This window comes from Botryllus schlosseri, chromosome 2 (genome assembly GCF_051294905.1).
Source record: "Botryllus schlosseri isolate E-star chromosome 2, Bs_hap1, whole genome shotgun sequence".
NCBI classification, from domain to species: Eukaryota; Metazoa; Chordata; class Ascidiacea; order Stolidobranchia; family Styelidae; genus Botryllus; species Botryllus schlosseri.
The window spans coordinates 28758065-28784716 of NC_137237.1; the positions used below are offsets into that span (position 1 = coordinate 28758065).

General features: G+C 43.7%; 1 protein-coding gene, 15 non-coding genes and 2 pseudogenes across 16 annotated transcripts in view; all 18 read left to right on the top strand.

Moving 5' to 3' along the window:
* LOC145457677 (actin-related protein 2/3 complex subunit 2-like) overlaps window positions 1-26652 on the top strand; it is a 281489-nt gene that overhangs the window by 120356 nt on the left and 134481 nt on the right. The window lies entirely within an intron of this gene.
* Window positions 144-307, top strand: LOC145434741 (U1 spliceosomal RNA). Its single transcript, XR_013913564.1, has one exon. It is a non-coding gene; the product is annotated as a U1 spliceosomal RNA (small nuclear RNA).
* LOC145434689 (U1 spliceosomal RNA) lies at window positions 1116-1279 on the top strand. Its single transcript, XR_013913519.1, has one exon. It is a non-coding gene; the product is annotated as a U1 spliceosomal RNA (small nuclear RNA).
* LOC145434746 (U1 spliceosomal RNA) lies at window positions 2120-2283 on the top strand. The gene has a single exon (XR_013913569.1). It is a non-coding gene; the product is annotated as a U1 spliceosomal RNA (small nuclear RNA).
* On the top strand, window positions 3968-4131 carry LOC145434734 (U1 spliceosomal RNA). The gene has a single exon (XR_013913557.1). It is a non-coding gene; the product is annotated as a U1 spliceosomal RNA (small nuclear RNA).
* Window positions 4972-5135, top strand: LOC145434747 (U1 spliceosomal RNA). The gene has a single exon (XR_013913570.1). It is a non-coding gene; the product is annotated as a U1 spliceosomal RNA (small nuclear RNA).
* On the top strand, window positions 6841-7004 carry LOC145434762 (U1 spliceosomal RNA). Its single transcript, XR_013913585.1, has one exon. It is a non-coding gene; the product is annotated as a U1 spliceosomal RNA (small nuclear RNA).
* LOC145434704 (U1 spliceosomal RNA) lies at window positions 7830-8008 on the top strand (annotated as a pseudogene).
* On the top strand, window positions 8843-9006 carry LOC145434763 (U1 spliceosomal RNA). The gene has a single exon (XR_013913586.1). It is a non-coding gene; the product is annotated as a U1 spliceosomal RNA (small nuclear RNA).
* LOC145434705 (U1 spliceosomal RNA) lies at window positions 9832-10010 on the top strand (annotated as a pseudogene).
* Window positions 17288-17454, top strand: LOC145434720 (U1 spliceosomal RNA). Its single transcript, XR_013913544.1, has one exon. It is a non-coding gene; the product is annotated as a U1 spliceosomal RNA (small nuclear RNA).
* Window positions 18288-18451, top strand: LOC145434761 (U1 spliceosomal RNA). The gene has a single exon (XR_013913584.1). It is a non-coding gene; the product is annotated as a U1 spliceosomal RNA (small nuclear RNA).
* LOC145434742 (U1 spliceosomal RNA) lies at window positions 19277-19440 on the top strand. The gene has a single exon (XR_013913565.1). It is a non-coding gene; the product is annotated as a U1 spliceosomal RNA (small nuclear RNA).
* On the top strand, window positions 20249-20412 carry LOC145434745 (U1 spliceosomal RNA). Its single transcript, XR_013913568.1, has one exon. It is a non-coding gene; the product is annotated as a U1 spliceosomal RNA (small nuclear RNA).
* On the top strand, window positions 21253-21416 carry LOC145434748 (U1 spliceosomal RNA). The gene has a single exon (XR_013913571.1). It is a non-coding gene; the product is annotated as a U1 spliceosomal RNA (small nuclear RNA).
* LOC145434756 (U1 spliceosomal RNA) lies at window positions 23101-23264 on the top strand. The gene has a single exon (XR_013913579.1). It is a non-coding gene; the product is annotated as a U1 spliceosomal RNA (small nuclear RNA).
* LOC145434749 (U1 spliceosomal RNA) lies at window positions 24105-24268 on the top strand. The gene has a single exon (XR_013913572.1). It is a non-coding gene; the product is annotated as a U1 spliceosomal RNA (small nuclear RNA).
* LOC145434764 (U1 spliceosomal RNA) lies at window positions 25974-26137 on the top strand. Its single transcript, XR_013913587.1, has one exon. It is a non-coding gene; the product is annotated as a U1 spliceosomal RNA (small nuclear RNA).

Consider the following 26652-nt stretch of genomic DNA (forward strand, 5'->3'; position numbering starts at 1 on the left):
GCGTCTAGTAGAAACTATTTCATTTTGCTTCGGCTATTCAAAGCGCACTTGGTGAATGCATTTATGCATATGTGGAGAGCGTGCTCACCACAATATTTATTTTGTTGTATGAAATTGGGTGTCAATAAATTTCTGGAAAACTCATACTTACCTGACGAGGCAGTGAACCATGATCAAAAAGGCGGTTCTGCCCGGGCGAGGCCTAGCCATTGCACTTCGGCTTGGTTGACCTCGGCGATTACCCGAAATGTGGGTAACTCGGTCGTGTAATTTCTGGTAGTGGGGTCTGCGTTCGCGCTAACCCTTTCCATCCAACCAACCATATTAATTAAATAGCTCACAGTGCACGGATAAGAATTCGTGGCCAGCGGCTCTCGTAACGACACTCACTTACATGCATTCTCGCAAAGCCGCTGATTATTTTCAATATACCAAATACTTGTTTCGTTGATTTATTTTCCCCCTCGGAACGAACGTGGCCATATAACACGTTTTGAGTTGGCCTACACCTCGATTTGTTCTCGTAGACCTGCGATATAGCAATGGCGTCTGACCTTTACATCGTTATAGTGTCTGTTTCTGGGTAAGATTTCACGATTAGCGGTTAGTAGGCCTTTTCCGTATAGTGCGAGCCTAAATTCTTTTTCACCTAGCTCTCCTGAGCTGATCATATACACTTCATGTATTTTGATAAGCGCCTGGATTGTGGTGAGAATTGATGACAGTCAGCAGAACAGAAATTAATCTACAATAGGCTTTCCCTATATGCCTCGCTTTTGTAGCTGTGAAAACTTTGCATTGCTATGTCACGCTTCTGTAATCCTATACCGGCTCTTTAATGCCAAAGCGAATATCAGAGCACCATGGAGATGACCATAACACGCAAGATAATGATTATCGCACTTTTAAGCAAGGAATGGACGGTGGAGGCGTCCAATATCATCGATGACGTCCCAATCATATTTGGCGTTCGCGTCTAGTAGAAACTATTTCATTTTGCTTCGGCGATTCAAAGCGCACTTGGTGAATGCATTTATGCATATGTGGAGAGCGTGCTCACCACAATATTTATTTTGTTGTATGAAATTGGGTGTCAATAAATTTCTGGAAAACTCATACTTACCTGACGAGGCAGTGAACCATGATCAAAAAGGCGGTTCTGCCCGAGCGAGGCCTAGCCATTGCACTTCGGCTTGGTTGACCTCGGCGATTACCCCAAATGTGGGTAACTCGGTCGTGTAATTTCTGGTAGTGGGGTCTGCGTTCGCGCTAACCCTTTCCATCCAACCAACCATACTAATTAAATATCTCATAGTGCACGGGAAAGAATTCGTGGCCAGCGGCTCTCGTAACGACACTCACTTACATGCATTCTCGCAAAGCCGCTGATTATTATAAATATACCAAATACTTGGTTTGTTGATATATTTTCCCCCTCGGACCGAACGTGGCCATATAACACGTTTTGAGTTGGCCTACACCTCGATTTGTTCTCGTAGACCTGCGATATAGCAATGGCGTCTGACCTTTACATCGTTATAGTGTCTGTTTCTGGGTAAGATTTCACGATTAGCGGTTAGTAGGCCTTTTCCGTATAGTGCGAGCCAAATTTCTTTTTCACCTAGCTCTCCTGAACTGATCATATACACTTCATGTATTTTGATAAGCGCCTGGATTGTGGCGAGAATTGATGACAGTCGGCAGATCAGAAATTAATCTACAATAGGCTTTCCCTATATGCCTCGCTTTTGTAGCTGTGAAAACTTTGCATTGCTATGTCACGCTTCTGTAATCCTATACCAGCTCTTTACTGGCAAAGCGAATATCAGAGCACCATGGAGATGACCATAAAACGCAAGATAATGATTATCGCACTTTTAAGCAAGGAATGGACGGTGGAATTCGCAATTGGACGCCGCAGTCAGTCCAATATCATCTCGATGACGTCCCATTCGTCCCAATCATATTTGGCGTTCGCGTCTAGTAGAAACTATTTCATTTTGCTTCGGCGATTCAAAGCGCACTTGGTGAATGCATTTATGCATATGTGGAGAGCGTGCTCACCACAATATTTATTTTGTTGTATGAAATTGGGTGTCAATAAATTTCTGGAAAACTCATACTTACCTGACGAGGCAGTGAACCATGATCAAAAAGGCGGTTCTGCTCGGGCGAGGCCTAGCCATTGCACTTCGGCTTGGTTGAACTCGGCGATTACCCCAAATGGGGGTAACTCGGTCGTGTAATTTCTGGTAGTGGGGTCTGCGTTCGCGCTAACCCTTTCCATCCAACCATACTAATTAAATAGCTCACAGTGCATGGAAAAGAATTCGTGGCCAGCGGCTCTCGTAACGACACTCACTTACATGCATTCTCGCAAAGCCGCTGATTATAATAAATATACCAAATACTTGGTTTGTTGATTTATTTTCCCCCTCGGAACGAACGTGGCCTTATAACACGTTTTGAGTTGGCCTGCACATCGATTTGTTCTCGTGGACCTGCGATATAGCAATGGCGTCTGACCTTTACATCGTTATAGTTCAACTTCTCCAGTCGGCGGGCCGGATAGAGGAAAATTAGGTACTTGGCGGGCCGGATTGCTGAATCGACACATTATTCGCCCATTTATCCACATATACAAGGAATAAATCGTATTTAATAAATGTATTTTAACGACAGCAATGTCGCTTCAAAGCCATTTCTCCGATAATGGCGAGGACAGTGTGGATTTGAGAATAACATTATCATACAGGCGCCGCCATGTCTGCTTCACTCTGATCAATCAACACACGGTGCAATCCCTAGTTAAGATTTCAAGTCGTTCGATGACCCCAGGAACCCTAATTTACCAAGATATCAATTCATTAGGGTTGAGTAGGTGCCGTGATAGCGTCGTTGTTCAACTGTGTGGCGTAAATAATCTCGAATATTGAATTCATACGGCCCGCGTTTTCTACAAAATTTGAAAACTGGCCTGCGACCCGTTTTGAGATGGCGACCCCTGGAATATGCGGTGCCTTACAAAAGCCTAGAAGTGTGGCGTGCTACAAGTCGGCGGTTGCGGAATCGAAAATAAGAAATATATCAGTCTGGTGTAAATGACCATTGTAGTCGACAAAAATCATGATTACCACGGACGACATTAGGGTTGAGTGCATATCGCAAATGCCGATAATGCAAGTCTTCTCGCTTCGACGAACTTACGCGTATGCTCCACTCTCGCAACGATGCGCACACACGTATATAATAATATACAGTCACTTAAATTTGACGTAGTATGCAAGTAGTGGGGGATCTCGACAGACTGGGGCCGCGGGCCACATTATCATGTAAGACGGAAAACCGTCCGCGGGCCGGACAAAATCCCTTCGCGGGCCGGATCCGGCCCGCGGGCCGTATGTTGCCCACCCCTGTTATAGTGTCTGTTTCTGGGTAAGATTTAACGATTAGCGGTTAGTAGGCCTTTTCCGTATAGTGCGAGCCTAATTTCTTTTTAACCTAGCTCTCCTGAACTGATCATATACACTTCATGTATTTCGATAAGCGCCTGGATTGTGGCGAGAATTGATGACAGTCGGCAGATCAGAAATTAATCTACAATAGGCTTTCCCTATATGCCTCGCTTTTGTAGCTGTGAAAACTTTGCATTGCTATGTCACGCTTCTGTAATCCTATACCGGCTCTTTAATGCCAAACCGAATATCAGAGCACCATGGAGATGACCATAACACGCAAGATAATGATTATCGCACTTTTAAGCAAGGAATGGACGGTGGAGGCGTCCAATATCATCGATGACGTCCCAATCATATTTGGCGTTCGCGTCTAGTAGAAACTATTTCATTTTGCTTCGGCGATTCAAAGCGCACTTGGTGAATGCATTTATGCATATGTGGAGAGCGTGCTCACCACAATATTTATTTTGTTGTATGAAATTGGGTGTCAATAAATTTCTGGAAAACTCATACTTACCTGACGAGGCAGTGAACCATGATCAAAAAGGCGGTTCTGCCCGAGCGAGGCCTAGCCATTGCACTTCGGCTTGGTTGACCTCGGCGATTACCCCAAATGTGGGTAACTCGGTCGTGTAATTTCTGGTAGTGGGGTCTGCGTTCGCGCTAACCCTTTCCATCCAACCAACCATACTAATTAAATATCTCATAGTGCACGGGAAAGAATTCGTGGCCAGCGGCTCTCGTAACGACACTCACTTACATGCATTCTCGCAAAGCCGCTGATTATTATAAATATACCAAATACTTGGTTTGTTGATATATTTTCCCCCTCGGACCGAACGTGGCCATATAACACGTTTTGAGTTGGCCTACACCTCGATTTGTTCTCGTAGACCTGCGATATAGCAATGGCGTCTGACCTTTACATCGTTATAGTGTCTGTTTCTGGGTAAGATTTCACGATTAGCGGTTAGTAGGCCTTTTCCGTATAGTGCGAGCCAAATTTCTTTTTCACCTAGCTCTCCTGAACTGATCATATACACTTCATGTATTTTGATAAGCGCCTGGATTGTGGCGAGAATTGATGACAGTCGGCAGATCAGAAATTAATCTACAATAGGCTTTCCCTATATGCCTCGCTTTTGTAGCTGTGAAAACTTTGCATTGCTATGTCACGCTTCTGTAATCCTATACCAGCTCTTTACTGGCAAAGCGAATATCAGAGCACCATGGAGATGACCATAAAACGCAAGATAATGATTATCGCACTTTTAAGCAAGGAATGGACGGTGGAATTCGCAATTGGACGCCGCAGTCAGTCCAATATCATCTCGATGACGTCCCATTCGTCCCAATCATATTTGGCGTTCGCGTCTAGTAGAAACTATTTCATTTTGCTTCGGCGATTCAAAGCGCACTTGGTGAATGCATTTATGCATATGTGGAGAGCGTGCTCACCACAATATTTATTTTGTTGTATGAAATTGGGTGTCAATAAATTTCTGGAAAACTCATACTTACCTGACGAGGCAGTGAACCATGATCAAAAAGGCGGTTCTGCTCGGGCGAGGCCTAGCCATTGCACTTCGGCTTGGTTGAACTCGGCGATTACCCCAAATGGGGGTAACTCGGTCGTGTAATTTCTGGTAGTGGGGTCTGCGTTCGCGCTAACCCTTTCCATCCAACCATACTAATTAAATAGCTCACAGTGCATGGAAAAGAATTCGTGGCCAGCGGCTCTCGTAACGACACTCACTTACATGCATTCTCGCAAAGCCGCTGATTATAATAAATATACCAAATACTTGGTTTGTTGATTTATTTTCCCCCTCGGAACGAACGTGGCCTTATAACACGTTTTGAGTTGGCCTGCACATCGATTTGTTCTCGTGGACCTGCGATATAGCAATGGCGTCTGACCTTTACATCGTTATAGTTCAACTTCTCCAGTCGGCGGGCCGGATAGAGGAAAATTAGGTACTTGGCGGGCCGGATTGCTGAATCGACACATTATTCGCCCATTTATCCACATATACAAGGAATAAATCGTATTTAATAAATGTATTTTAACGACAGCAATGTCGCTTCAAAGCCATTTCTCCGATAATGGCGAGGACAGTGTGGATTTGAGAATAACATTATCATACAGGCGCCGCCATGTCTGCTTCACTCTGATCAATCAACACACGGTGCAATCCCTAGTTAAGATTTCAAGTCGTTCGATGACCCCAGGAACCCTAATTTACCAAGATATCAATTCATTAGGGTTGAGTAGGTGCCGTGATAGCGTCGTTGTTCAACTGTGTGGCGTAAATAATCTCGAATATTGAATTCATACGGCCCGCGTTTTCTACAAAATTTGAAAACTGGCCTGCGACCCGTTTTGAGATGGCGACCCCTGGAATATGCGGTGCCTTACAAAAGCCTAGAAGTGTGGCGTGCTACAAGTCGGCGGTTGCGGAATCGAAAATAAGAAATATATCAGTCTGGTGTAAATGACCATTGTAGTCGACAAAAATCATGATTACCACGGACGACATTAGGGTTGAGTGCATATCGCAAATGCCGATAATGCAAGTCTTCTCGCTTCGACGAACTTACGCGTATGCTCCACTCTCGCAACGATGCGCACACACGTATATAATAATATACAGTCACTTAAATTTGACGTAGTATGCAAGTAGTGGGGGATCTCGACAGACTGGGGCCGCGGGCCACATTATCATGTAAGACGGAAAACCGTCCGCGGGCCGGACAAAATCCCTTCGCGGGCCGGATCCGGCCCGCGGGCCGTATGTTGCCCACCCCTGTTATAGTGTCTGTTTCTGGGTAAGATTTAACGATTAGCGGTTAGTAGGCCTTTTCCGTATAGTGCGAGCCTAATTTCTTTTTAACCTAGCTCTCCTGAACTGATCATATACACTTCATGTATTTCGATAAGCGCCTGGATTGTGGCGAGAATTGATGACAGTCGACAGATCAGAAATTAATCTACAATAGGCTTTCCCTATATGCCTCGCTTTTGTAGCTGTGAAAACTTTGCATTGCTATGTCACGCTTCTGTAATCCTATACCGGCTCTTTATTGGCAAAGCGAATATCAGAGCACCATGGAGATGACCATAAACCGCAAGATAATGATTATCGCACTTTTAAGCAAGGAATGGACGGTGGAATTCGCAATTGGACGCCGCAGTCAGTCCAATATCATCGATGACGTCCCAATCATATTTGGCGTTCGCGTCTAGTAGAAACTATTTCATTTTGCTTCGGCGATTCAAAGCGCACTTGGTGAATGCATTTATGCATATGTGGAGAGCGTGCTCACCACAATATTTATTTTGTTGTATGAAATTGGGTGTCAATAAATTTCTGGAAAACTCATACTTACCTGACGAGGCAGTGAACCATGATCAAAAAGGCGGTTCTGCCCGGGCGAGGCCTAGCCATTGCACTTCGGCTTGGTTGACCTCGGCGATTACCCCAAATGTGAGTAACTCGGTCGTGTGATTTCTGGTAGTGGGGTCTGCGTTCGCGCTAACCCTTTCCATCCAACCATACTGATTAAATAGCTCACAGTGCATGAAAAAGAATTCGTGGCCAGCGGCTCTCGTAACGACACTCACTTACATGCATTTTCGCAAAGCCGCTGATTATTATAAATATACCAAATACTTGGTTTGTTGATTTATTTTCCCCCTCGGAACAAACGTGGCCATATAACACGTTTTGAGTTGGCCTACACCTCGATTTGTTCTCGTAGACCTGCGATATAGCAATGGCGTCTGACTTTTACATCGTTATAGTGTCAGTTTCTGGGTAAGATTTCACGATTAGCGGTTAGTAGGCCTTTTCCGTATAGTGCGAGCCTAATTTCTTTTTCACCTAGCTCTCCTGAACTGATCATATACACTTCATGTATTTTGATAAGCGCATGGATTGTGGCGCGAATTGATGACAGTCGGCAGATCAGAAATTAATCTACAATAGGCTTTCCCTATATGCCTCGCTTTTGTAGCTGTGAAAACTTTGCATTGCTATGTCACGCTTCTGTAATCCTATACCGGCTCTTTATTGGCAAAGCTAATATCAGAGCACCATGGAGATGACCATAAAACGCAAGATAATGATTATCGCACTTTTAAGCAAGGAATGGACGGTGGAATTCGCAATTGGACGCCGCAGTCAGTCCAATATCATCGATGACGTCCCAATCATATTCGGCGTTCGCGTCTAGTAGAAACTATTTCATTTTGCTTCGGCGATTCAAAGCGCACTTGGTGAATGCATTTATGCATATGTGGAGAGCGTGCTCACCACAATATTTATTTTGTTGTATGAAATTGGGTGTCAATAAATTTCTGGAAAAGTCATACTTACCTGACGAGGCAGTGAACCATGATCAAAAAGGCGGTTCTGCCCGGGCGAGGCCTAGCCATTGCACTTCGGCTTGGTCGACTTCGGCTTGGTTGACCTCGGCGATTACCCCAAATGTGGGTAACTCGGTCGTGTGATTTCTGGTAGTGGGGTCTGCGTTCGCGCTAACCCTTTCCATCCAACCATACTGATTAAATAGCTCACAGTGCATGAAAAAGAATTCGTGGCCAGCGGCTCTCGTAACGACACTCACTTACATGCATTTTCGCAAAGCCGCTGATTATTATAAATATACAAAATACTTGGTTTGTTGATTTATTTTCCCCCTCGGAACGAACGTGGCCATATAACACGTTTTGAGTTGGCCTACACCTCGATTTGTTCTCGTAGACCTGCGATATAGCAATGGAGTCTGACCTTTACATCGTTATAGTGTCTGTTTCTGGGTAAGATTTCACGATTAGCGGTTAGTAGGCCTTTTCCGTATAGTGCGAGCCTAATTTCTTTTTCACCTAGCTCTCCTGAACTGATCATATACACTTCATGTATTTCGATAAGCGCCTGGATTGTGGTGAGAATTGATGACAGTCGGCAGATCAGAAATTAATCTACAATAGGCTTTCCCTATATGCCTCGCTTTTGTAGCTGTGAAAACTTTGCATTGCTATGTCACGCTTCTGTAATCCTATACCGGCTCTTTATTGGCAAAGCGAATATCAGAGCACCATGGAGATGACCATAAAACGCAAGATAATGATTATCGCACTTTTAAGCAAGGAATGGACGGTGGAATTCGCAATTGGACGCCGCAGTCAGTCCAATATCATCGATGACGTCCCATTCGTCCCAATCATATTTGGCGTTCGCGTCTAGTAGAAACTATTTCATTTTGCTTCGGCGATTCAAAGCGCACTTGGTGAATGCATTTATGCATATGTGGAGAGCGTGCTCACCACAATACTTATTTTGTTGTATGAAATTGGGTGTCAATAAATTTCTGGAAAACTCATACTTACCTGACGAGGCAGTGAACCATGATCAAAAAGGCGGTTCTGCCCGGGCGAGGCCTAGCCATTGCACTTCGGCTTGGTTGACCTCGGCGATTACCCCAAATGTGAGTAACTCGGTCGTGTGATTTCTGGTAGTGGGGTCTGCGTTCGCGCTAACCCTTTCCATCCAACCATACTGATTAAATAGCTCACAGTGCATGAAAAAGAATTCGTGGCCAGCGGCTCTCGTAACGACACTCACTTACATGCATTTTCGCAAAGCCGCTGATTATTATAAATATACCAAATACTTGGTTTGTTGATTTATTTTCCCCCTCGGAACAAACGTGGCCATATAACACGTTTTGAGTTGGCCTACACCTCGATTTGTTCTCGTAGACCTGCGATATAGCAATGGCGTCTGACTTTTACATCGTTATAGTGTCAGTTTCTGGGTAAGATTTCACGATTAGCGGTTAGTAGGCCTTTTCCGTATAGTGCGAGCCTAATTTCTTTTTCACCTAGCTCTCCTGAACTGATCATATACACTTCATGTATTTTGATAAGCGCATGGATTGTGGCGCGAATTGATGACAGTCGGCAGATCAGAAATTAATCTACAATAGGCTTTCCCTATATGCCTCGCTTTTGTAGCTGTGAAAACTTTGCATTGCTATGTCACGCTTCTGTAATCCTATACCGGCTCTTTATTGGCAAAGCTAATATCAGAGCACCATGGAGATGACCATAAAACGCAAGATAATGATTATCGCACTTTTAAGCAAGGAATGGACGGTGGAATTCGCAATTGGACGCCGCAGTCAGTCCAATATCATCGATGACGTCCCAATCATATTCGGCGTTCGCGTCTAGTAGAAACTATTTCATTTTGCTTCGGCGATTCAAAGCGCACTTGGTGAATGCATTTATGCATATGTGGAGAGCGTGCTCACCACAATATTTATTTTGTTGTATGAAATTGGGTGTCAATAAATTTCTGGAAAAGTCATACTTACCTGACGAGGCAGTGAACCATGATCAAAAAGGCGGTTCTGCCCGGGCGAGGCCTAGCCATTGCACTTCGGCTTGGTCGACTTCGGCTTGGTTGACCTCGGCGATTACCCCAAATGTGGGTAACTCGGTCGTGTGATTTCTGGTAGTGGGGTCTGCGTTCGCGCTAACCCTTTCCATCCAACCATACTGATTAAATAGCTCACAGTGCATGGAAAAGAATTCGTGGCCAGCGGCTCTCGTAACGACACTCACTTACATGCATTCTCGCAAAGCCGCTGATTATTATAAATATACCAAATACTTGGTTTGTTGATTTATTTTCCCCCTCGGAACGAACGTGGCCATATAACACGTTTTCAGTTGGCCTACACCTCGATTTGTTCTCGTAGACCTGCGATATAGCAATGGCGTCTGACCTTTACATCGTTATAGTGTCTGTTTCTGGGTAAGATTTCACGATTAGCGGTTAGTAGGCCTTTTCCGTATAGTGCGAGCCTAATTTCTTTTTCACCTAGCTCTCCTGAACTGATCATATACACTTCATGTATTTTGATAAGCGCCTGGATTGTGGCGAGAATTGATGACAGTCGGCAGATCAGAAATTAATCTACAATAGGCTTTCCCTATATGCCTCGCTTTTGTAGCTGTGAAAACTTTGCATTGCTATGTCACGCTTCTGTAATCCTATACCGGCTCTTTATTGGCAAAGCGAATATCAGAGCACCATGGAGATGACCATAAAACGCAAGATAATGATTATCGCACTTTTAAGCAAGGAATGGACGGTGGAATTCGCAATTGGACGCCGCAGTCAGTCCAATATCATCGATGACGTCCCAATCATATTTGGCGTTCGCGTCTAGTAGAAACTATTTCATTTTGCTTCGGCGATTCAAAGCGCACTTGGTGAATGCATTTATGCATATGTGGAGAGCGTGCTCACCACAATATTTATTTTGTTGTATGAAATTGGGTGTCAATAAATTTCTGGAAAACTCATACTTACCTGACGAGGCAATGAACCATGATCAAAAAGGCGTTCTTCAGGATTAATCTACTAAACAACTTCGCTCACTCTCTCTTCACTTTCCAACGGACTTCGACTCCTCTCGTTTTCAAGTCTCTCCTTCGCAGTCGGCTCTCTCGCCCGTCTTTCTTCTCACCATCGACTTGACTCTCCTTCCACCTTCTTCACCAAACCTTCCTCTCCGACTTCACTTCTACTAACCTCTCTTTCCAACTTCACTCTTATCGACACTGCAGTACCATCTTGTAACTCTTCCTATTCCCGCTTCCTTAGACAGCCCTTCGATACCATTGTCTCGCCTGTAGAAACGCGACTTCCGTTCGAGCTTACGGCTGCACTTACCGACTTACAGCGGCGCTTTTAAACTACAATAGAAACGCTGCAAATAGTTGCTTCGGTATACCAAAAACAATGGCATACGCCAGTGCGCTATCGAAACTACCACAGCAGAGACTTATCTACGGAAGCAGACCAAGGTCTTTAGATATCATTGCAACAGAGAAAGCTCAACTTCAGCAGATGTGATAGATGCAATTCTCCAACACGAAGAGCTAGGAAAATATAGAGGACATGTACACTCAATATATCAAATCGGTAGAGACACCTACCTTCAACCTGTCGTTTCACAACGAAGCACCAGTAAATGAATTGAAAGAACTCTTCCTTGATGAAACAAAAGAAGGAATTCACACAGAGAAAGGAATCTTCCGCCTCGAGAAACCCAGGACACCTGTGGTCAGGATAAACATAAGAGCAGTCCCTACCGAAGTAGAAGAAAATGAGATCAGACTAAAATTTGAAAGATACAACTGTGGAGAAATCCAAGAAATCAGAATGATAAACCACAAGGGCACAAAACTGCACAACGGATATATGGATCAATGGAACAAAGCCTCGCTCGTACCCGGGAAGAAATATCAACTCACTCGTGTTAAAAACTGTGTCGGCAGATTGAAAATCGAACTGTGTCGGCAGATTGAAAATCGATCAGCTAACTAGACTTGTTGAATTGAAAGAGTAGTTGCATATTTGTATACCACAATACAATATTTCATTTCGCGTAAAATGTTTGACCTATGTGATTCGACAACTGGGTTAGCGCGGTGTTGTTCTACTGATCGAGGTGTGAAAATTGTGCTATCGCGATGAAGTTGTGACTGTGAACAGCAGACTATTCTGTAGGCGCGAAACAGCGAATAAGCCGAAAGTATTATTCAGGTAGCAATCAATAGCGAAAGAGAACACGATCGGTCATCTGGTACGACTAAACTACATCATATATCATAATTTACGATCAAACTATTTCACACTGACTGGTCTAGTGTAATAATCGATAGTAGCACACAGCTGGCCGGGAAATAATTCAGCGCGCAGGTCATTCGGAATATAGGTCGCACGCACTGCTTAATCCTCTTGTAAGCCACGTTTCCGTTTGTGCGGTTATTGTTGGTGACTATTCAACACCACGCGAGAGATGGTTGAAAGTGCGAATCACGACCGCACCCATAAGAACACATGGCGAGTCACCACATACCGCGTAAGAATACATGGCACCTCACCGCCGCGGCCTATATCCACAACGTTAGTTCACTACGACACAAGAATCCGTGGGCACATCATCGCCACAGCATATATCTGAAAGGGTACCATCATCACCACATAGGCACCTCATCACCGCATCCATAAGAACACATGGCACCTCACCGCCGAGAGGGGGTCTAAAAGGGTGCCATCACCACCACGAGTTTTCACGGCACCTCACCGCCGCAGCCTATACCCGAAAGGGTGCCGTCACCAGAGATACCATAAGAAACAATGGCACATCACCAGAGATCCCATAAGAACCAATCGCACATCACGAGAGACCGCGTAAGAAACAATGACACATCACCAGAGATCCCATAAGAACCATTGGTACATCACGAGCGATAGGGGGTCTGGGGTCTGAAAGGGTACCATCATCACTACGAGTTTTCACGGCAGGTCATGAGTGAGCCCTATACCTGAAAGGGTGGGGTCACCAGAGATCCCATAAGAAACAATGGCAAGTCACCAGCGATAGGGGGTCTACAAGGGTGTGGTCACCAACACGAGTTTTCGCGGCAAGTCACGAGCGGGCCCATAAGAACCCCAGCCAGGTCACGACCGATCCTATATACTACTGTCGGCCCACAGGCACGCGAAACGCGAGAAAAAACTGGTGCAATACAAAGTGCAATACAAAACCCTGCAACACAAGTACGAGAACAAAGGCCCCTAGAAGAGGCCTCGAACACGAACGAAATCCTACATAGAGAAGAGGATAGCGCAAACACTCAAACAATAATTGAAGAAACAAGCGAAATAGAAACAAGCGACAGCGAAGACAGCGCAAACATCACAATATTGGAACACGATAGCAATAGCGACGAAAGTAGCGTAGACAGCTTACAGACCGTAGAAGAAGAACATAGTCGGACAGAGGAAAGCCGAAACTGTGAGACGAAAGCTGCACAAGAACAAAAACCAAGCAGCCTTTCGACCCGCAAACTGCGCAACCTATTCGAAAAACCGCCACTCCTAAATGAAAGAGAAATGGTAAGGTTAATGTGCTCCCCGATAAGAAAACAGCACGGAGCAGCACGAAGTCCTAACAAAAGGAATAGGCATACAAAAGGAATAGGCATGAACGAAGCCCCAATCTCGAAGGAAAGGCGACGAAAAAACCTAATAACAAGTAGTTCAGCGCAATAATCCCACCACTCCCCTACCATCGCCATGGCTCTTAACATAATTTCGATAAACATTAACGGTATAGAAAAACGATGGTACAACTTGAAAACCTTTCTAAAGACAGACAATACATGGAATGTAGTCTGCCTCCAAGAAACCCACAGAGGAAACAAAAGCAAAATAGCAAGATGGGCAAGTAAAAACAACATACTCTACTACCCGAACCACCTAGACGAGAAAGAACCATGGATCGACAAAGAAGAAAAAAAACTACTATACTACAAAGGAACAGCAATACTTATCAAAAAAGAACTAGAACAACAATACGACATGGAAGAATCGACCTTAAAAGAAGACAGAATACAGTCAATGAATCTAATAACAAAACTCAGCAAATCACCGGAAAACATTAGAATATGGAACATTTACGGACCTCTACATGTAGGCAGACACCAAACCGAAATATTTCGAACATTCACACAAGAAATTGGCAAAGATCCAGACAACGCTGTGATATGCGGCGACTTTAATATAATAACAGAAAGCATAGATTCGAAAAATTCAGAAAACTTCCGAATCACACCGGCAGCCAGAATCTGGAAACAATTCATAAAGACACACAAAATCAGAGACGCCTGGCGATGGAGAAATCCAAAGAAAAGATTATATACTAAAATGCAAACAAAACAATCAAGAAGAATAGACCGTGTTTACACATCGAACCGCTTTATGATAAACATCAAGATGTGTACATACAAATTCAACACTTTGGCTGACCACATCCTCTACCCGAGGATTAAAATTAACAAATCCGAAAACGTCAAATGGGGGAAAGTAATGTGGAAGAATGACACCAGACACTTCAAGGATGAGGTACTATACGAACAGATCCAGGAGATACACGAACGATGTACAGGACACAAGTACCTTTTCCAAAGCATTTATGAATGGTGGGATTATTTCAAGAAATGCGCCAAACTACACCTGCAGAAATACGGCTCGAACAAACAAAAAGCCGAAAGAAGCAAAGCCGAAATGCTTCAAAAAAAGATACTAGAAATACAAAATAAGAACAACGACTCAAAGAGTGCATACAAAGAGATAAAAGAGCTCAAGAAAATAGAAGACGATCATTTTAGATACCAATGTCGACTTCATAAACTGCGTGATATGGAGGAAAATGAAAAGCCGACGAAGTTTTTCTTCCAAATGCTCCAGACAAGAGAGAGCAAAATGCTAAAAGAAATAGAAACTAATACCGGGGCTGAATTGACAGAAAAAAAGGATATACTCCGCGAGGTAGAACATTTCTACACTAACTTGTGGAGCAAACCCGAACAGGAAAATTCGAAACTCCAGCAAGAATATATAGATGAAATTAAACAACATCGAATAACAGAAGAGGAAAAGATAGACCTCGATAGCCAGATCGAAGAAAATGAAATAAAAGCCACCTTAGAAAAGATGGATAACGATAAAACACCAGGGGCTGACGGCCTATCAAAGGAGTTTTATATACGATACTGGAATATCTTGAGGAAAGATCTCCAAGAACTCTTCAACAACTCGTACCTCCTGGGAGGTCTCTGCGATAGTTGGAAAAAAGGATTAACAACAATAATCTTCAAAAAAGGTAAACCCCAACAACTGAAGAACTGGCGCCCGATCACGTTGTTGAATACAGACTACAAGATCATGACCGGCATACTAGCAAGAAGGCTTAACCCAATAACTCCAAACTTGATATATAATACACAGAAATGCGCGATAAAAAACAGAAAAATAACAGACGTACTCCGAAACATTCACGCCGCAACAGAATTCGCCAAAGAAAAGAAAAGAGAACTCCTTTTGGTAAACCTAGATCAACAAAAAGCCTTCGACCTAGTACACCATCAATACCTGTATAAAATCCTTGAAAATTATCAATTACCGCAGCATTTTACTCGCTTAATCAAAAACATCTACGAGACAGCGACAAGCAGCATCATAGTCAACGGCGCTTTAACGAAACCGATCAAATTAGAGCGAGGCATCAGACAAGGATGCCCGCTCAGCATGATCCTTTATGCTATCTGCTGCGACCCGCTTGCAAGAAAGATCGCAAGACATAAGAGATTTAAAGGCTTCAATATAGGCAGGATGGAAATAAAACTGCAGCAGTACGCAGACGATATCACCTGCCTAGCAAACAAAGAAGAAGATCTAACGTATATCTTTAAAGAATTTGACAGATACGAAAGGGCCACCGGACAAAAACTGAACGCAGATAAAACGGAAATCTTACATATGAACCAAAAGCAAGACAACAGAATGCGAAAGACTAGATACGAACATCTGAAAAAAACACAAATCAAAATACTTGGACAGATATTCGGAAAAAATCAAATAAAAGACACTTGGAATGAAAAAATCTCGAAAATGAGAAAAACTGCGTACGCATACAGTCATCGCCAACTGACCTGGATGGAAAAAAAACCATCCTAGACAGCCTAATAGCTACCCAGACTATATACAATGCCCGCGTGGTCCCAGTACCTGAAGAAGAACAACGCGAAATCGAAAAGATATACTTTATTGTGAAACAATAGAGAAGATCGCCAGGAAGACCTTAATAGCGGGGAAAGAGAACGGGGGCCTGGCTATGCCAGACCTGGAATCTCGCATAAAAACATGTCAATTGGAAAAAATAATAGAACTAAAAAGAATAACGGAACCAACAGAATTTTGGCACCAACATGCAATCTTCGAAATTGGCACAAAAATCAAAAACATCAACCCCGCCCTATACAATATAACTCAGAGCCTCACAAGTATCCCACTCCAAAAATTTGGACCGACACATTAGATCTAGTCGGCAGACTAAATTGGAAGAATGAGGACTGGGAGACCGCAACCCACACCTCCACTTACAAAGCGATAAAAAACTTGAAAGAAAACAAGACAAGCATAAGAGTAGAGAGTGGAGAAGAGATTAAGTGGGAGCGAGTCCTGAAAACGAAATGCATGGGGAGAAACACTATAACAAACGAAGAAAAAATTCTGAATTATAAAACAGCACACCAAAGCTATCTATTTGGTGAAAAAAAACGCAAAAGAAATATGATTAGAGACAAAAATGGTAAAATGTTCATCCTGAATTGCAAATTCTGTGACGCGAAAAACGATAACGTGCAACACGTCCTACTAGAGTGTAGCTTTGCAAAGGAATTGATCTCCTACCTGGACCAACTGCTCCAGAGGAGGCTAACGAAGGACGCGGCGCAACACAACCACGGGACAAAGCACTTGGATTGGACGATGATATCAATTTACAAATAAACCATCATCAACCTTAAGGTAAACCTTGATATCGAGAACAGAAAAATAAGAAATGAAAGATTAGAAAACACACTACTGCAAAGAATCAAAAGAAGACTTCAAAACATTCCAAGCACTGATGAAACAAGAAGAATACCTAAGAAAATTGAAGAACTGTCAAAGAGCAAATAAGAAATCACACTTACCTCTAATTTCACTTCCGTTAGCATACCTCTCGTTTCCCTTTCAACACATATGTCATTTGGATGTGCCTGACTGTTTATAATATAAAAAGTTTTAAAAAAAATACTATAAAAAATAAAAAAAATAAAAAAACAAGAAAAAAACAACACAAAGACCCCGAGCTGGAGACAACCCAATATATAAGAGAGGGTTGCCAAAGGCCGGCGGATACGGAGAGCCGTGAAAAAAAAAAATGATCAAAAAGGCGGTTCTGCTCGGGCGAGGCCTAGCCATTGATTGCACTTCGGCTTGGTTGAACTCGGCGATTACCCCAAATGTGGGTAACTCGGTCGTGTAATTTCTGGTAGTGGGGTCTGCGTTCGCGCTAACCCTTCCATCCAACCATACTAATTAAATAGCTCACAGTGCATGGAAAAGAATTCGTGGCCAGCGGCTCTCGTAACGACACTCACTTACATGCATTCTCGCAAAGCCGCTGATTATAATAAATATACCAAATACTTGGTTTGTTGATTTATTTTCCCCCTCGGAACGAACGTGGCCATATAATACGTTTCGAGTTGGCCTACACCTCGATTTGTTCTCGTGGACCTGCGATATAGCAATGGCGTCTGACCTTTACATCGTTATAGTGTCTGTTTCTGGGTAAGATTTCACGATTAGCGGTTAGTAGGCCTTTTCCGTATAGTGCGAGCCTAATTTCTTTTTCACCTAGCTCTCCTGAACTGATCATATACACTTCATGTATTTCGATAAGCGCCTGGATTGTGGCGAGAATTGATGACAGTCGGCAGATCAGAAATTAATCTACAATAGGCTTTCCCTATATGCCTCGCTTTTGTAGCTGTGAAAACTTTGCATTGCTATGTCACGCTTCTGTAATCCTATACCGGCTCTTTATTGGCAAAGCGAATATCAGAGCACCATGGAGATGACCATAAACCGCAAGATAATGATTATCGCACTTTTAAGCAAGGAATGGACGGTGGAATTCGCAATTGGACGCCGCAGTCAGTCCAATATCATCGATGACGTCCCATTCGTCCCAATCATATTTGGCGTTCGCGTCTAGTAGAAACTATTTCATTTTGCTTCGGCGATTCAAAGCGCACTTGGTGAATGCATTTATGCATATGTGGAGAGCGTGCTCACCACAATATTTATTTTGTTGTATGAAATTGGGTGTCAATAAATTTCTGGAAAATTCATACTTACCTGACGAGGCAGTGAACCATGATCAAAAAGGCGGTTCTGCCCGGGCGAGGCCTAGCCATTGCACTTCGGCTTGGTTGACCTCGGCGATTACCCCAAATGTGGGTAACTCGGTCGTGTCATATCTGGTAGTGGGGTCTGCGTTCGCGCTAACCCTTTCCATCCAACCATACTAGTTAAATAGCTCACAGTGCATGGAAAAGAATTCGTGGCCAGCGGCTCTCGTAACGACACTCACTTACATGCATTCTCGCAAAGCCGCTGATTATTATAAATATACCAAATACTTGGTTTGTTGATTTATTTTCCCCCTCGGAACGAACGTGGCCATATAACACGTTTTGAGTTGGCCTACACCTCGATTTGTTCTCGTGGACCTGCGATATAGCAATGGCGTCTGACCTTTACATCGTTATAGTGTCTGTTTCTGGGTAAGATTTCACGATTAGCGGTTAGTAGGCCTTTTCCGTATAGTGCGAGCCTAATTTCTTTTTCACCTAGCTCTCCTGAACTGATCATATACACTTCATGTATTTCGATAAGCGCCTGGATTGTGGCGAGAATTGATGACAGTCGGCAGATCAGAAATTAATCTACAATAGGCTTTCCCTATATGCCTCGCTTTTGTAGCTGTGAAAACTTTGCATTGCTATGTCACGCTTCTGTAATCCTATACCGGCTCTTTATTGGCAAAGCGAATATCAGAGCACCATGGAGATGACCATAAACCGCAAGATAATGATTATCGCACTTTTAAGCAAGGAATGGACGGTGGAATTCGCAATTGGACGCCGCAGTCAGTCCAATATCATCGATGACGTCCCAATCATATTTGGCGTTCGCGTCTAGTAGAAACTATTTCATTTTGCTTCGGCTATTCAAAGCGCACTTGGTGAATGCATTTATGCATATGTGGAGAGCGTGCTCACCACAATATTTATTTTGTTGTATGAAATTGGGTGTCAATAAATTTCTGGAAAACTCATACTTACCTGACGAGGCAGTGAACCATGATCAAAAAGGCGGTTCTGCCCGGGCGAGGCCTAGCCATTGCACTTCGGCTTGGTTGACCTCGGCGATTACCCGAAATGTGGGTAACTCGGTCGTGTAATTTCTGGTAGTGGGGTCTGCGTTCGCGCTAACCCTTTCCATCCAACCAACCATATTAATTAAATAGCTCACAGTGCACGGATAAGAATTCGTGGCCAGCGGCTCTCGTAACGACACTCACTTACATGCATTCTCGCAAAGCCGCTGATTATTTTCAATATACCAAATACTTGTTTCGTTGATTTATTTTCCCCCTCGGAACGAACGTGGCCATATAACACGTTTTGAGTTGGCCTACACCTCGATTTGTTCTCGTAGACCTGCGATATAGCAATGGCGTCTGACCTTTACATCGTTATAGTGTCTGTTTCTGGGTAAGATTTCACGATTAGCGGTTAGTAGGCCTTTTCCGTATAGTGCGAGCCTAAATTCTTTTTCACCTAGCTCTCCTGAGCTGATCATATACACTTCATGTATTTTGATAAGCGCCTGGATTGTGGTGAGAATTGATGACAGTCAGCAGAACAGAAATTAATCTACAATAGGCTTTCCCTATATGCCTCGCTTTTGTAGCTGTGAAAACTTTGCATTGCTATGTCACGCTTCTGTAATCCTATACCGGCTCTTTAATGCCAAAGCGAATATCAGAGCACCATGGAGATGACCATAACACGCAAGATAATGATTATCGCACTTTTAAGCAAGGAATGGACGGTGGAGGCGTCCAATATCATCGATGACGTCCCAATCATATTTGGCGTTCGCGTCTAGTAGAAACTATTTCATTTTGCTTCGGCGATTCAAAGCGCACTTGGTGAATGCATTTATGCATATGTGGAGAGCGTGCTCACCACAATATTTATTTTGTTGTATGAAATTGGGTGTCAATAAATTTCTGGAAAACTCATACTTACCTGACGAGGCAGTGAACCATGATCAAAAAGGCGGTTCTGCCCGAGCGAGGCCTAGCCATTGCACTTCGGCTTGGTTGACCTCGGCGATTACCCCAAATGTGGGTAACTCGGTCGTGTAATTTCTGGTAGTGGGGTCTGCGTTCGCGCTAACCCTTTCCATCCAACCAACCATACTAATTAAATATCTCATAGTGCACGGGAAAGAATTCGTGGCCAGCGGCTCTCGTAACGACACTCACTTACATGCATTCTCGCAAAGCCGCTGATTATTATAAATATACCAAATACTTGGTTTGTTGATATATTTTCCCCCTCGGACCGAACGTGGCCATATAACACGTTTTGAGTTGGCCTACACCTCGATTTGTTCTCGTAGACCTGCGATATAGCAATGGCGTCTGACCTTTACATCGTTATAGTGTCTGTTTCTGGGTAAGATTTCACGATTAGCGGTTAGTAGGCCTTTTCCGTATAGTGCGAGCCAAATTTCTTTTTCACCTAGCTCTCCTGAACTGATCATATACACTTCATGTATTTTGATAAGCGCCTGGATTGTGGCGAGAATTGATGACAGTCGGCAGATCAGAAATTAATCTACAATAGGCTTTCCCTATATGCCTCGCTTTTGTAGCTGTGAAAACTTTGCATTGCTATGTCACGCTTCTGTAATCCTATACCAGCTCTTTACTGGCAAAGCGAATATCAGAGCACCATGGAGATGACCATAAAACGCAAGATAATGATTATCGCACTTTTAAGCAAGGAATGGACGGTGGAATTCGCAATTGGACGCCGCAGTCAGTCCAATATCATCTCGATGACGTCCCATTCGTCCCAATCATATTTGGCGTTCGCGTCTAGTAGAAACTATTTCATTTTGCTTCGGCGATTCAAAGCGCACTTGGTGAATGCATTTATGCATATGTGGAGAGCGTGCTCACCACAATATTTATTTTGTTGTATGAAATTGGGTGTCAATAAATTTCTGGAAAACTCATACTTACCTGACGAGGCAGTGAACCATGATCAAAAAGGCGGTTCTGCTCGGGCGAGGCCTAGCCATTGCACTTCGGCTTGGTTGAACTCGGCGATTACCCCAAATGGGGGTAACTCGGTCGTGTAATTTCTGGTAGTGGGGTCTGCGTTCGCGCTAACCCTTTCCATCCAACCATACTAATTAAATAGCTCACAGTGCATGGAAAAGAATTCGTGGCCAGCGGCTCTCGTAACGACACTCACTTACATGCATTCTCGCAAAGCCGCTGATTATAATAAATATACCAAATACTTGGTTTGTTGATTTATTTTCCCCCTCGGAACGAACGTGGCCTTATAACACGTTTTGAGTTGGCCTGCACATCGATTTGTTCTCGTGGACCTGCGATATAGCAATGGCGTCTGACCTTTACATCGTTATAGTTCAACTTCTCCAGTCGGCGGGCCGGATAGAGGAAAATTAGGTACTTGGCGGGCCGGATTGCTGAATCGACACATTATTCGCCCATTTATCCACATATACAAGGAATAAATCGTATTTAATAAATGTATTTTAACGACAGCAATGTCGCTTCAAAGCCATTTCTCCGATAATGGCGAGGACAGTGTGGATTTGAGAATAACATTATCATACAGGCGCCGCCATGTCTGCTTCACTCTGATCAATCAACACACGGTGCAATCCCTAGTTAAGATTTCAAGTCGTTCGATGACCCCAGGAACCCTAATTTACCAAGATATCAATTCATTAGGGTTGAGTAGGTGCCGTGATAGCGTCGTTGTTCAACTGTGTGGCGTAAATAATCTCGAATATTGAATTCATACGGCCCGCGTTTTCTACAAAATTTGAAAACTGGCCTGCGACCCGTTTTGAGATGGCGACCCCTGGAATATGCGGTGCCTTACAAAAGCCTAGAAGTGTGGCGTGCTACAAGTCGGCGGTTGCGGAATCGAAAATAAGAAATATATCAGTCTGGTGTAAATGACCATTGTAGTCGACAAAAATCATGATTACCACGGACGACATTAGGGTTGAGTGCATATCGCAAATGCCGATAATGCAAGTCTTCTCGCTTCGACGAACTTACGCGTATGCTCCACTCTCGCAACGATGCGCACACACGTATATAATAATATACAGTCACTTAAATTTGACGTAGTATGCAAGTAGTGGGGGATCTCGACAGACTGGGGCCGCGGGCCACATTATCATGTAAGACGGAAAACCGTCCGCGGGCCGGACAAAATCCCTTCGCGGGCCGGATCCGGCCCGCGGGCCGTATGTTGCCCACCCCTGTTATAGTGTCTGTTTCTGGGTAAGATTTAACGATTAGCGGTTAGTAGGCCTTTTCCGTATAGTGCGAGCCTAATTTCTTTTTAACCTAGCTCTCCTGAACTGATCATATACACTTCATGTATTTCGATAAGCGCCTGGATTGTGGCGAGAATTGATGACAGTCGGCAGATCAGAAATTAATCTACAATAGGCTTTCCCTATATGCCTCGCTTTTGTAGCTGTGAAAACTTTGCATTGCTATGTCACGCTTCTGTAATCCTATACCGGCTCTTTAATGCCAAACCGAATATCAGAGCACCATGGAGATGACCATAACACGCAAGATAATGATTATCGCACTTTTAAGCAAGGAATGGACGGTGGAGGCGTCCAATATCATCGATGACGTCCCAATCATATTTGGCGTTCGCGTCTAGTAGAAACTATTTCATTTTGCTTCGGCGATTCAAAGCGCACTTGGTGAATGCATTTATGCATATGTGGAGAGCGTGCTCACCACAATATTTATTTTGTTGTATGAAATTGGGTGTCAATAAATTTCTGGAAAACTCATACTTACCTGACGAGGCAGTGAACCATGATCAAAAAGGCGGTTCTGCCCGAGCGAGGCCTAGCCATTGCACTTCGGCTTGGTTGACCTCGGCGATTACCCCAAATGTGGGTAACTCGGTCGTGTAATTTCTGGTAGTGGGGTCTGCGTTCGCGCTAACCCTTTCCATCCAACCAACCATACTAATTAAATATCTCATAGTGCACGGGAAAGAATTCGTGGCCAGCGGCTCTCGTAACGACACTCACTTACATGCATTCTCGCAAAGCCGCTGATTATTATAAATATACCAAATACTTGGTTTGTTGATATATTTTCCCCCTCGGACCGAACGTGGCCATATAACACGTTTTGAGTTGGCCTACACCTCGATTTGTTCTCGTAGACCTGCGATATAGCAATGGCGTCTGACCTTTACATCGTTATAGTGTCTGTTTCTGGGTAAGATTTCACGATTAGCGGTTAGTAGGCCTTTTCCGTATAGTGCGAGCCAAATTTCTTTTTCACCTAGCTCTCCTGAACTGATCATATACACTTCATGTATTTTGATAAGCGCCTGGATTGTGGCGAGAATTGATGACAGTCGGCAGATCAGAAATTAATCTACAATAGGCTTTCCCTATATGCCTCGCTTTTGTAGCTGTGAAAACTTTGCATTGCTATGTCACGCTTCTGTAATCCTATACCAGCTCTTTACTGGCAAAGCGAATATCAGAGCACCATGGAGATGACCATAAAACGCAAGATAATGATTATCGCACTTTTAAGCAAGGAATGGACGGTGGAATTCGCAATTGGACGCCGCAGTCAGTCCAATATCATCTCGATGACGTCCCATTCGTCCCAATCATATTTGGCGTTCGCGTCTAGTAGAAACTATTTCATTTTGCTTCGGCGATTCAAAGCGCACTTGGTGAATGCATTTATGCATATGTGGAGAGCGTGCTCACCACAATATTTATTTTGTTGTATGAAATTGGGTGTCAATAAATTTCTGGAAAACTCATACTTACCTGACGAGGCAGTGAACCATGATCAAAAAGGCGGTTCTGCTCGGGCGAGGCCTAGCCATTGCACTTCGGCTTGGTTGAACTCGGCGATTACCCCAAATGGGGGTAACTCGGTCGTGTAATTTCTGGTAGTGGGGTCTGCGTTCGCGCTAACCCTTTCCATCCAACCATACTAATTAAATAGCTCACAGTGCATGGAAAAGAATTCGTGGCCAGCGGCTCTCGTAACGACACTCACTTACATGCATTCTCGCAAAGCCGCTGATTATAATAAATATACCAAATACTTGGTTTGTTGATTTATTTTCCCCCTCGGAACGAACGTGGCCTTATAACACGTTTTGAGTTGGCCTGCACATCGATTTGTTCTCGTGGACCTGCGATATAGCAATGGCGTCTGACCTTTACATCGTTATAGTTCAACTTCTCCAGTCGGCGGGCCGGATAGAGGAAAATTAGGTACTTGGCGGGCCGGATTGCTGAATCGACACATTATTCGCCCATTTATCCACATATACAAGGAATAAATCGTATTTAATAAATGTATTTTAACGACAGCAATGTCGCTTCAAAGCCATTTCTCCGATAATGGCGAGGACAGTGTGGATTTGAGAATAACATTATCATACAGGCGCCGCCATGTCTGCTTCACTCTGATCAATCAACACACGGTGCAATCCCTAGTTAAGATTTCAAGTCGTTCGATGACCCCAGGAACCCTAATTTACCAAGATATCAATTCATTAGGGTTGAGTAGGTGCCGTGATAGCGTCGTTGTTCAACTGTGTGGCGTAAATAATCTCGAATATTGAATTCATACGGCCCGCGTTTTCTACAAAATTTGAAAACTGGCCTGCGACCCGTTTTGAGATGGCGACCCCTGGAATATGCGGTGCCTTACAAAAGCCTAGAAGTGTGGCGTGCTACAAGTCGGCGGTTGCGGAATCGAAAATAAGAAATATATCAGTCTGGTGTAAATGACCATTGTAGTCGACAAAAATCATGATTACCACGGACGACATTAGGGTTGAGTGCATATCGCAAATGCCGATAATGCAAGTCTTCTCGCTTCGACGAACTTACGCGTATGCTCCACTCTCGCAACGATGCGCACACACGTATATAATAATATACAGTCACTTAAATTTGACGTAGTATGCAAGTAGTGGGGGATCTCGACAGACTGGGGCCGCGGGCCACATTATCATGTAAGACGGAAAACCGTCCGCGGGCCGGACAAAATCCCTTCGCGGGCCGGATCCGGCCCGCGGGCCGTATGTTGCCCACCCCTGTTATAGTGTCTGTTTCTGGGTAAGATTTAACGATTAGCGGTTAGTAGGCCTTTTCCGTATAGTGCGAGCCTAATTTCTTTTTAACCTAGCTCTCCTGAACTGATCATATACACTTCATGTATTTCGATAAGCGCCTGGATTGTGGCGAGAATTGATGACAGTCGACAGATCAGAAATTAATCTACAATAGGCTTTCCCTATATGCCTCGCTTTTGTAGCTGTGAAAACTTTGCATTGCTATGTCACGCTTCTGTAATCCTATACCGGCTCTTTATTGGCAAAGCGAATATCAGAGCACCATGGAGATGACCATAAACCGCAAGATAATGATTATCGCACTTTTAAGCAAGGAATGGACGGTGGAATTCGCAATTGGACGCCGCAGTCAGTCCAATATCATCGATGACGTCCCAATCATATTTGGCGTTCGCGTCTAGTAGAAACTATTTCATTTTGCTTCGGCGATTCAAAGCGCACTTGGTGAATGCATTTATGCATATGTGGAGAGCGTGCTCACCACAATATTTATTTTGTTGTATGAAATTGGGTGTCAATAAATTTCTGGAAAACTCATACTTACCTGACGAGGCAGTGAACCATGATCAAAAAGGCGGTTCTGCCCGGGCGAGGCCTAGCCATTGCACTTCGGCTTGGTTGACCTCGGCGATTACCCCAAATGTGAGTAACTCGGTCGTGTGATTTCTGGTAGTGGGGTCTGCGTTCGCGCTAACCCTTTCCATCCAACCATACTGATTAAATAGCTCACAGTGCATGAAAAAGAATTCGTGGCCAGCGGCTCTCGTAACGACACTCACTTACATGCATTTTCGCAAAGCCGCTGATTATTATAAATATACCAAATACTTGGTTTGTTGATTTATTTTCCCCCTCGGAACAAACGTGGCCATATAACACGTTTTGAGTTGGCCTACACCTCGATTTGTTCTCGTAGACCTGCGATATAGCAATGGCGTCTGACTTTTACATCGTTATAGTGTCAGTTTCTGGGTAAGATTTCACGATTAGCGGTTAGTAGGCCTTTTCCGTATAGTGCGAGCCTAATTTCTTTTTCACCTAGCTCTCCTGAACTGATCATATACACTTCATGTATTTTGATAAGCGCATGGATTGTGGCGCGAATTGATGACAGTCGGCAGATCAGAAATTAATCTACAATAGGCTTTCCCTATATGCCTCGCTTTTGTAGCTGTGAAAACTTTGCATTGCTATGTCACGCTTCTGTAATCCTAT